The following is a 10,059-nucleotide window of genomic DNA, read 5'->3' on the forward strand; positions in this document are numbered from 1 at the left end:
ACTCCAAACCCCACTTTGCCTCCAGCATTTATAATGGTGTTAAGTATATAACAAGCTGTTTTTAATTTATAAGAGGGTCACACTCAGAGCTTGCTATATGAAAGGGAGCCCCCCTCCCTCCAGCGCTCTCTCCCCCATCCTCACTTTCACCGGGCTGGGGCGGGGGTTGAGGTGGGCTCCGGCTAGGGGTACAGGATCTGGGGTGGGGCCAGAAATGAGTGGTTTGGGATAGAGGAGGGGGCTCCAGGGTTTGGACTGCAGGAGGGGACTCGGCTGGGGCAGGGGGTTGGGATTCAGGAGGGGGTGTGGTGTGCAAGCTCTGGGAGGGAGTTTCGGTGTGGGAGGGGGTTTGGGGCTGGGGCAGGGGTTGGGATGAGGGAGGGGTTCAGGGTGCAGGCTCCGTTGGGTGGTGCTTACCTCAGGCGGATCCAGGAAGCAGCCAGCATGTCTGGCTCCTAGGCAGAGGGCAGGCCACGGGGCTCTGCATGCTGCCTGCACCGCCCTGCAGGTGCCACCCTTGCGGTCCCATTGGCCACAGTTCAGGAGTTGCAGAGCTGGTGCTTGGGGCGGGGCCGCACACAGAGCCCCTGTGCCTAGGGCCAGACATGCTGGCTGCTTCCAAGAGCCAGGGCAGGCAGGGTAGGGAGCCTGCCTTAGCCCCGCTGCACCACCAATCAGACTTTTAGCCGCCTGGTTAGCACACACCAGGGTCCCTTCGACTAGGCGTTCTGGTCAAAACTGGACGCTGGCAACCTACCTGACAAGGTGTTTTCAGTTGCAGGCTGGGTCTGAAATGATTCTGTATTGCCAATCCCAAGTGTTCAGAATCAGAGACTGGCTTAAAAATCATGCTGATTTTTAAAAATTATTATTTTTATCTGCCTTTAGGAGTTTGAGCCTTTGCAGTTCATATTTCAAGCTTTTCTCTTAATTCACGAGAGTTTAATCTTCCTTTAAGAAAAATTAAAGCTGATTGTCTCATATAATCACTGCTTCAGGAGCATGAGGGAAAGGCTTTAAGAAAACACCAATACTGCAAGACTCATGATAAAATTGCAAGAGTTGGCAACACTGCTTTACTCCCCCTGTGTTTTGACAGGCTAAGCCTGGTCTCACTATGGTTTAAGCCGAATTAGCAGTGTTAAACCGATTTAACCTGCACCTGTCACACGACGAGGCCTTTATATCGATACAAAAGGCTCTTTAAACGGTTTCTGTACTCCTCCTCGAGACGAGTAGCGCTGAAATCGGTATTGCCATGTTGGATTAGAGTTAGTGTTGCCGCAAATGCAGGTATTGGGCTCCGGCGGTATCCCACAGTGCACCATTGTGACTGCTCTGGAGCAATCTGAACTCGGATGAACTGGCCAGTAGACACGAAAGCCCGCAAACTTTTGAATTTCATTTCCTGGTTGCCCAGCGTGGAGCTCTGATCAGCACGGTGACAATGCAGTCCCAATCCAAAAGAGCTCCAGCATGGACCGTACGGGAGATACTGGATCTGATCACTGTATGAGGAGACAAATCTGTTCTATCAGAGCTCCGTTACAGAAGACGAAATGACAAAGCATTTGAAAAAATCTCCAGGCTATGATACAGCGTCCACAGCACAGTGCTGCGTGACAAGCATAGGAAGACAAGAATCAAAAGGACGCTCATGGAGGGGGGAGGGACTGAGGCTTGAGCTATCCCCCAGTTCCCGCGGTCTCCAAAAGCATTTGCTTCTTGGCTGACTCCCAATGCCTGAAGAGTCAAAACATTGTCACCAGTATTCAGGGAATATGTCGTCAATTATTCCCCCCCTCCCGCTCAAGAGGAAAAAATCATTTCTCGCCACTTTTCAATGTCACCGTATGTCTACTGGATGCTGCTGGTAGACAGGGTGCTGCAGCACTAAACAGCAGCATGCTCTCCCCTCCCTTCCCGGTGGAGACGGTACAGTACAAATCTGATCGCGTCCTCGTCATCATCCCATGAGTGCTCCTGGCTGGCCTCGGTGGGTCGGCCGGGGGCGCCTGGATAAAAATGGAATGACTCCCTGTTATTCCTGGCAGACGGTACAAAATGCTGGGTAACCGTCCTCATCATAGCAGCTGGAGCTGACGAGCTCCATCGCCCCCCCCCTTTCGTGTCTAAAGAAAGATTCTGTACTCCCTGGACTATCATGCAGCGGGAGCTGCGTTCCTCCCCCCCACTCTTTAATGTCCTGCCTGGACTTCATAGCAGCTGGGGCTGCCTCCTTCCTTATCTCGCTAAAAGTCAGTGTTTCTTATTCCGCTTATTATTTATCACACAACGGGGACACTGCCACAGTAGCCCAGGAGGGGTGTGGGAGGAGGAAGCAACGGTGGGGTTGTTGCAGGGCACCCCTAGAATGGCATGCAGCTCATCATTTCTGTGATCTCTGGGCTCTGACCCGAGCAGCTGTGCTCTCTGGCTCTCTAGTGACTTGCCCATACTCTAGGCAGGACTGACTCTATTTCTAGACAAAACATAAGGAAAAGACCGGGGAGTCATTCCCATTTTCATCTATGCGCCCCGGCCGACCTCAGCGAGGCCAGCCAGGAGCACCTGACGCAGCAGACGTACAAAGGTTGATACCGTCTATCACCATTTCCCAATTGCAAACGGTACAAATTGATTGAAACCGTCATCATCGCCAAATTACAATGGCAGGAAGTCCAATAGTGGTAATCGTCTCCGCTACCTTACAAAGGCAAATGAATGCTGCTGTGTAGCACTGCAATACTGCCTCTGTCAGCGCATCCAGTACACATACGTGACAGTGACAAAAGGCAACACGGCTCCATGTTGTCGCCATGCTATGGTGTCTCCAGGGCAATCCAGGGAGGAAAGGCACAATGATTGTCTGCCATTGCTTTTCACGGAGGAGTGTGACATTTACCCAGAATCACTCGCGACACTGTTTCTGCACCATCATGCATTGGGATCCCAACCCAGAATTCCAATGGGTGGGGAGATTGTGGGGAACTATGGGATAGCTACGGGATAGCTACCCACAGTGCAACGCTCCAGAAATCAACGCTAGCCTCGGTACATGGATGCACCCCGCCGAATTATTGTGCTTTGTGTGGCCGCGTGCACTCGACTTTATACAATCTGTTTTACAAAACCAGTTTATGTAAAATCTGAATAATCCTGTAGTGTAGACATACCCTAAGTGTTGTTGACCTGCATTGTATGGTATAAATCCCATCCACTTATTCAGGCCTTTATGAGGGAAAAGTGTGATTATGGAAATTATAAAGACCTATATCCTGGGCTGAGACCGTAATTATTTGTCTATTAGTAATGTTTGTGTATATACCCACAGAACAGGTAATAGGTGAATTTTACAAAAGTAAAAATAAACAGATTAGATATGATGCACTAAATAGTATTAAGTATTTTTTCTTGATCTCTCAGATGGCAACAAAATCTCAAGTGACATGTGCACGAGCAGACCTTACCTGCTTTCTTCCCATCAAGTTTTCTCCCTTGGCCCTAGCTAAACATATTTACTGCTTCCTGTTTACCAGGTTTAACGTGTATATTTAAATACAGGAGACAGGACCTGATATGGCTTAAGGTTTCAACTATTTTCTGAAGGTGAAAACGCTGCTGCTGGTGTGTGATTGCTGGCTATACCAGCTGTTATGATTTCACATGATAGGTTGAAGGTATCTGCATGGCATTGTTGTCTCGCAGAACAGAACAAGTCAAAAATTGTAGGTATTTGGTATGAGATTAGCTCTTATCACATTCTTGTAAAGCACATTTCACTAAATGGCAGTGTGGACTGGATTTGAACTTGCAACACAGAGATGACAGAATTCAGGAGTTAATGTCTCAATTGTCTTACAAGAGCAATCTTTATTCACTAGAATAGTACCAATGAAGTCAGTGGAATGACTCAGGTAAGTAAGCATCATGTGTGTGAATAAGGTATTCAGGATCAGGCTTCTTTTTTTTAGCCTTGTTTACAAACAAACAAAATCAGTTTCAATATATTAATTTGCTCATCGGCAGTAAAGAAAATGGGTCAAATTAATTCTTTGTGTAACTGTCCCGGCTGATTTAAATATAATAAAAATGACCATATGAACAGACAAAAACAGACCAAATAATTTAAAAATCTGATTACTATTGGTCAACAGCTTGGCAAACAACTTGAGGTTATAACCTTCTAGTTTCAAGTCCTTTACAAATTATGTTGCTTTTCCAGGCAATAGCTACCCTTTGCCATGTTCATCCATCATTGATTTACTCTCAGTAGACATTAGATGCCATTTCCTTTAACTAAGATTAAATGCCTTTGCGAAAATGACATCAAATGTGCACTGCAAAGCCACATTGATCAGGACATATTTCCATATTAAATTTTTCATAAAACTCTGCCAAACACACCTGCAGGGACTTCAGTGACTACATGTATCTGGGCTGCTTGCTTGACATAGAATGATCATTCTATTAAACTTACCTATTCTCAGAACCCACTAAATCAGTGGTTCTCAAACTTTTGTACTGGTGGAGCGAGCAGCGGTGGGGCCTTGGGGCAGGGCAAGGGTGTTCAGTTTTGTGATTAGAAAGCTGGCAACCCTATTGTCAGCAGCCAAGAGAGGTTTAAATCTAGAGGCTGTTATAAAGGTATCATACAAATTAGGGATGGAAAAGATCTATTAAATCTAGAGATAGATTTGAGCAGCAATTTATATCCAGAGTTTAACTTCCTCAAACCTCAGAGGCTTTTGGGTCCCTCCCTGGTTTTGCTTTGGCTCATCCCCTATTCCAGTTCAGGGCTGTTCCAGCCAGTTTATTTGCTATTGTATAACTTTCCCATGACAAGTGACCTCACTTCCTGTTTATTTTGCATGTCAGTGTGCTTGAGAGGCGGGTTCCACAGACTGTTTTACCACTGTATAAAGGTTCTTGAATGATCTTTAGAAAAGCAAAAACAATATTGTAAATAAGGCACTTAAAACTAGCCACATTTGAATTCTTTAATTTAAGGAGATGACCACAGGTAACATTTCCTAAAGGACACACTTTGGGGGGTGTGTGTGTGTGTGTATATATATATATTTTTTTTTCTAGCTCTCTGGTTCTTAAGTTCTTATATTTGTATAACACTAAGAGTGTGCAAGGTGTGTGGTGTCCTCCCCATGCACATTCTTTTGTATCTTCTCCTATGTAGCGTGACAAAAATATCTCCCAGAAGCTTTGTGCTTAAAAACATTTTATGATACTCCAATTAAAACTGGTGAAATGTCAGGATTCTGATGACATGTCCCATGTAAGAATCCTGACATTTCACAGCTAACCTTCAGGATAGGTTTACCTCAAAATATGAAAATAAGGCTGGCTGCCCCCTGTGACCTTGAGAGAGAGAGAAAATCCTTCTACATCCAGTCTTACATAGAGATTTTTTTCTGATTATGGCCATTTACCTGTAGGACCCCAGAAGGCATGCAGAAGCAGGAGATCACTGCATGAGACCTGACACTGATAAGAAGAAAGCAGGAAGAAGAGCTCTGACACAACCCAACCTAACACAGCAGTGAGTAAACGTTTCAGAACTAAACTCCCTGCTATCCCAGCCTGAAATGTTCTCTCTGTGAAATTCTGAATACTCTAGGATTAGGAGAAAGGACTGCCTCCCCCCAGGGAGCACGGTAATTATTTCTTAGACACAGGAGCTGAAGAACTCTGATTCCAGCCTGGATTCTGCAGGCTACAAATCATCCTATACTGACTTGCTCTTGTGCCAATGATGAAGCAAAATGTCTGTGTGTATGTCTGTGGGAGGGGAATGTTAGATCACTGATCCCAAACATTATCTAATCCCCAGTCTATACCTCCCTCCCCAACCTTGGGGAGAAAGGAAAGTGATCATCACGGGACTCAGCTGAGTCACAGGCATCTGACTGAGTGCCTTTAAGTAGTCCAAGAGGGTCCCTCGGGGGGGTTCCAGAAGGCCGACAGAAAATTGTGGGAAGATTTTATGTGTATATATTTCAAAGTTAGAAAAACTCTAGAGGAGCATATTGACATAAAGAAGAAACACAGTGACTCAGCCTAGGTAGTTTTTGGCTTCATGCACAGTTCCTGCTGCAGCTGATCTCAACTCTACTTCCAAGCTACCTGCAGTTCCCACATTTGAAGACCCCCTTCCCCCCATTAAACTAAGGTAGGTGGAACTGGTACCCCAAACACTAGCTCAACACCATGCAGAATACATCATGTCATCATCCTTTTGTGCACATAAACCCTTTGGGGCAGAATTGTTTTGATACAAGAGTCCCTGCTCAGCTGAAAAAGTATCATTATTCCAGGAGCACAAGCATTCTTTGTAGTGCTTTGCAAAGGAGAGATAGTACCTGAGCCAAGGAGTTTATAGTTTTGTACAGACATAAACAAAACAGTCTGGACACACACAGTACATGGCGAATGAGCCTGTGGCATAGAAATTGACTGGTCACTTTAAAAAAGGCTTCCCAGCAGAAGGCAGTTTTTAAGCAGGATTTGAGGGAAGAAAAGAGGAAGACTATAGGAAAGCTGAAACACTTTTTTTGAAATGCTGAGCCCCTTCTCTCCTTCACATAGCTCCAGAATTGTAGATTTTCGTGGAATCAGACAGTGATCCTCCTCGAATGGGAAATCAGTAGTCAGAGCAGTCTTTTACAAAGGCTTCTACACAAAACAAGTCTATCACAAAATTCTGTCCTATTAACCCCCTTCTTGTACACATATATACTGTGCTTTACTCATCATCTGATTGACTGTAACCTCTTTAAGACTTTTAAAAGCTCTCTCTGTCTCTTTTTTTGTTTTCTGTTAGAGTTAATGCTTGTTCAAAAATTAAAACTGCAGCAATTTTCAGGGCAGGTGTCAACCTTATTTAATTACACTTTCTTCCTGGGCTTCCCCACTGAAAGCTTTCATGATAGAAATGCCAAAAATAGCATTCATAAGCAAACATAAGAAAAACTATCAAAGCTCATATGAACCCTAAGATCTCCAGGCCAACTTTAGCCATGTGTTACCCCAAAAGCTCAAGGAAAAAATATGCAAGCTGTGAAGCCAGAAATGTAAGGCCAAGGTTAATCATAGATGCATAAACATAAGATCTTTTCCATTTTTATCATAATTCAGTCTAGTCCCAATGCAGGATTGTTCCCTAAAAAAAACCTTCTAAATAAGTTTCCATATTTCAGAGATACAATCAAAAAGTCCCCAAACCTTAACATTTTCCTGTCTCTGCCCAAACATGAAAAAGACCCTAGAAGGGTCACTACTTTAAAAGCTCTTTGGAAGTTGTTCAGTTAAATAACCATATGAAGTGGACAGGCAGAACAAGACAAATGTTAGATGAAGCCCAGTTAAACTTCCAAAAAGATTTAATCTCTCTCACATCCACCTATTTTTCTGAAACACTCTTTTCTTCTCCAAAAAGATGAGAATAGTCTAGAGGGAGAGAGGACCTTCTATTATAGAGAACATGAAGATTATTCACAGTAATAAGTGAATGTGTCAAACTCAGTTTAGATTCTTAGATGTCATCTTGTTAGCTGTGAAGTTGTCCACATATACACTTCTGTTCCTGTGGCAACACTTAAGTGCAGGGAAAGGGAGCTTTAGCTGGGTCAGATTCCCTATGAGAAGCTCTGCAGACTTTGAGGAGAAAGGACAGTGATATGGGACACAGGTGAATTACAGACAGATAAGATAGGCAAATAACAGTACCCTTTATGAGGCCCCAGAGTGCAAATTCTAAATACTTGCCTTTGTTGTCATGTTTCAGCTAGGAAACTTCTGGAAGGAGCATGATGTCATAAACAGAAGACCTAGCATGACTCAATACACACCAATCAGGATAGGCAAACTTCCTCTGGCTTTTGGCCACCTTTCATATTTGCTAACTGAGTTAAAGTTCACACTAGCCAAATTTAGGTTTGCTTTTTGGTGCAGCTCTTGCTTTTTATGGATGTATAAATTAATCTGGGAGACTGGAGCAACAGTATTTAGCACATCTGTGAGAGGGATGGAGAAGTCCTTACATCCCAAAAGAACTCTATAGGACAAATATTTGTGGTGGGTGAATAGGAATGGAATACACCTCTCTTTCACTTGTCTAAATACTACCCATGTTTTTAATACCAAAAATTGTTAGTGCTTCTGTGTCTGAGGCCAGGTTAGTGCCAATAGAAAGTGAACTGATGTTCTAAGATCATTTTCTAGTAGGGGCAAAGGTCCACCTTCACAAATAACACTAATTGGCGCCACTGGCAATGTCAGCACAGAGACAAAGGACAGAAAGTACATATAGGCCTAGAGGTGAGCCTGCCAGGACATGACTGAGGTATGCTGGCAAAGACAGTGTGAGGAGGGGGATCTTTGTATTGCTGGTGGATATGTTGTATCTATTTTGTGGATAAACAGAAGACTTCAGTCTTCTGTAATGTCAACTCAATAACTTTCACCAACATTTTGAAATAATCCCAAATTTAAATGAGATGAAAAAAAGGGAGGGCTAGTGGATTATGTCTCTGTTTTGACCACAAACCCTTTCATGTTTAGGATCATTAGCCCTATGTACCTGTGTTTACAAACCTAGTAAAATGTTTTATTACAGACACAGCACTATTTACCTGCTCTTGTGTTTAAACAGTAACTCATCACTTCAAGCCAGATCAATGGCCATAAAACATTATTACCAAGCAACTCAAGTGGTTCTTCCGAAGGCAAAAAGGAGCAAATCTGTCTACTATAAAAATATATACTTAAAAAAAAGTCATAATTAATTTAAAATCAACTTGTGTCTTCAAACATTTCATTGATTAATTGGGGAGGCTGAATATACTGTTGAGTCTTTTTTTTTTAATTTCTTCATTCTAAAAAAGAAATAAATCTTTCTCTTAACTTTAAAGAGCATTTAATTCATGACAAGGCCACTCAAGATTTCCCATTAGGTTAAGTATGTGTCACTAAAAATCAGGGAAGCAGGCCCTTAAGGCGAAACAAAATTAACACCAACTGGGTACCTAAAACTCATTGATCCATCTTTAATTATACTTGGAAGGTTCAGACAGCTTCTTCTGCCAGCTGGAGTCTTATCTGACCTCATTAAAGATCCTGTCAACTGTATCTGATCTGCAAATATTGCTGCCAACAAACTTGGAAAGCTTGCAAACATCCTTCTTGATGTCAGCAAGCAGCTATTTTTAGTTCCCAAAAATCCAGATCCAGGAGAGATGATTAGAACAATTACTTAGCTACATTTACTAAGAGGAGAGCAGGTATATGTTACCTATTGAATCTGAGGCAGATCTTGTTTATTAACACATTCACCTTATCAAAGAGTATGGATTTTGGAGCCCCATTCCACTAACCACTCCGTCCTGCCTATCACTGCTCAGTAACATTATGGAAGCAACACAACCAGTCAGGGCTAAAGGGTCTCAGATGCCATGTCTACCATAGAGTGAGGTACAGTAACACTACTATGTCTCAGTGCTGAAAGTCCTGGGATATCATACTGTGGCATAGCAGAAGTTATGCAGGCAGTCATGTCTCCACACCAGAGGTTCTTGGATGCTGTGTTGTAAAATGACAGAAGCATCGATTTCATTTTCATTCCTCAGTGTTGAAATGAATGATGCACAGATATTGTTTTATTTAACTAACCAAGTTTAAAACCACTGACAAGACTCAGATATCAAAACCAACTGGCAGCTGCTGGAGGGTGCTGAAGATTTGTTAAATCACTTTCAGGTGAACTGAATCATATTTCCATTACACTGAGACCTGAAAGACATTAAATATTATCTGTAGTCACTCATTCATTTGAAGCTCTTATACAGAGCTTTAGAGTTTTATATTTTGATTAAAAGAACCGAACATCCTCTTGCTTGTCTCCTACACTTGGAACCATTCATTCTTTTGTGCTGGGAGACAGATTTCCTCAGCACATCTATTGCCAAAAGTGGACTAGTTGAAATCTGAAGGTAGCATGGAGTTAAATAGCCCTGTTAAAGCAGAATCAAGTAAAAAGAAACTGCT

Source organism: Chelonoidis abingdonii, chromosome 7 (assembly GCF_003597395.2).
Source record: "Chelonoidis abingdonii isolate Lonesome George chromosome 7, CheloAbing_2.0, whole genome shotgun sequence".
Taxonomy (NCBI): Eukaryota; Metazoa; Chordata; order Testudines; family Testudinidae; genus Chelonoidis; species Chelonoidis abingdonii.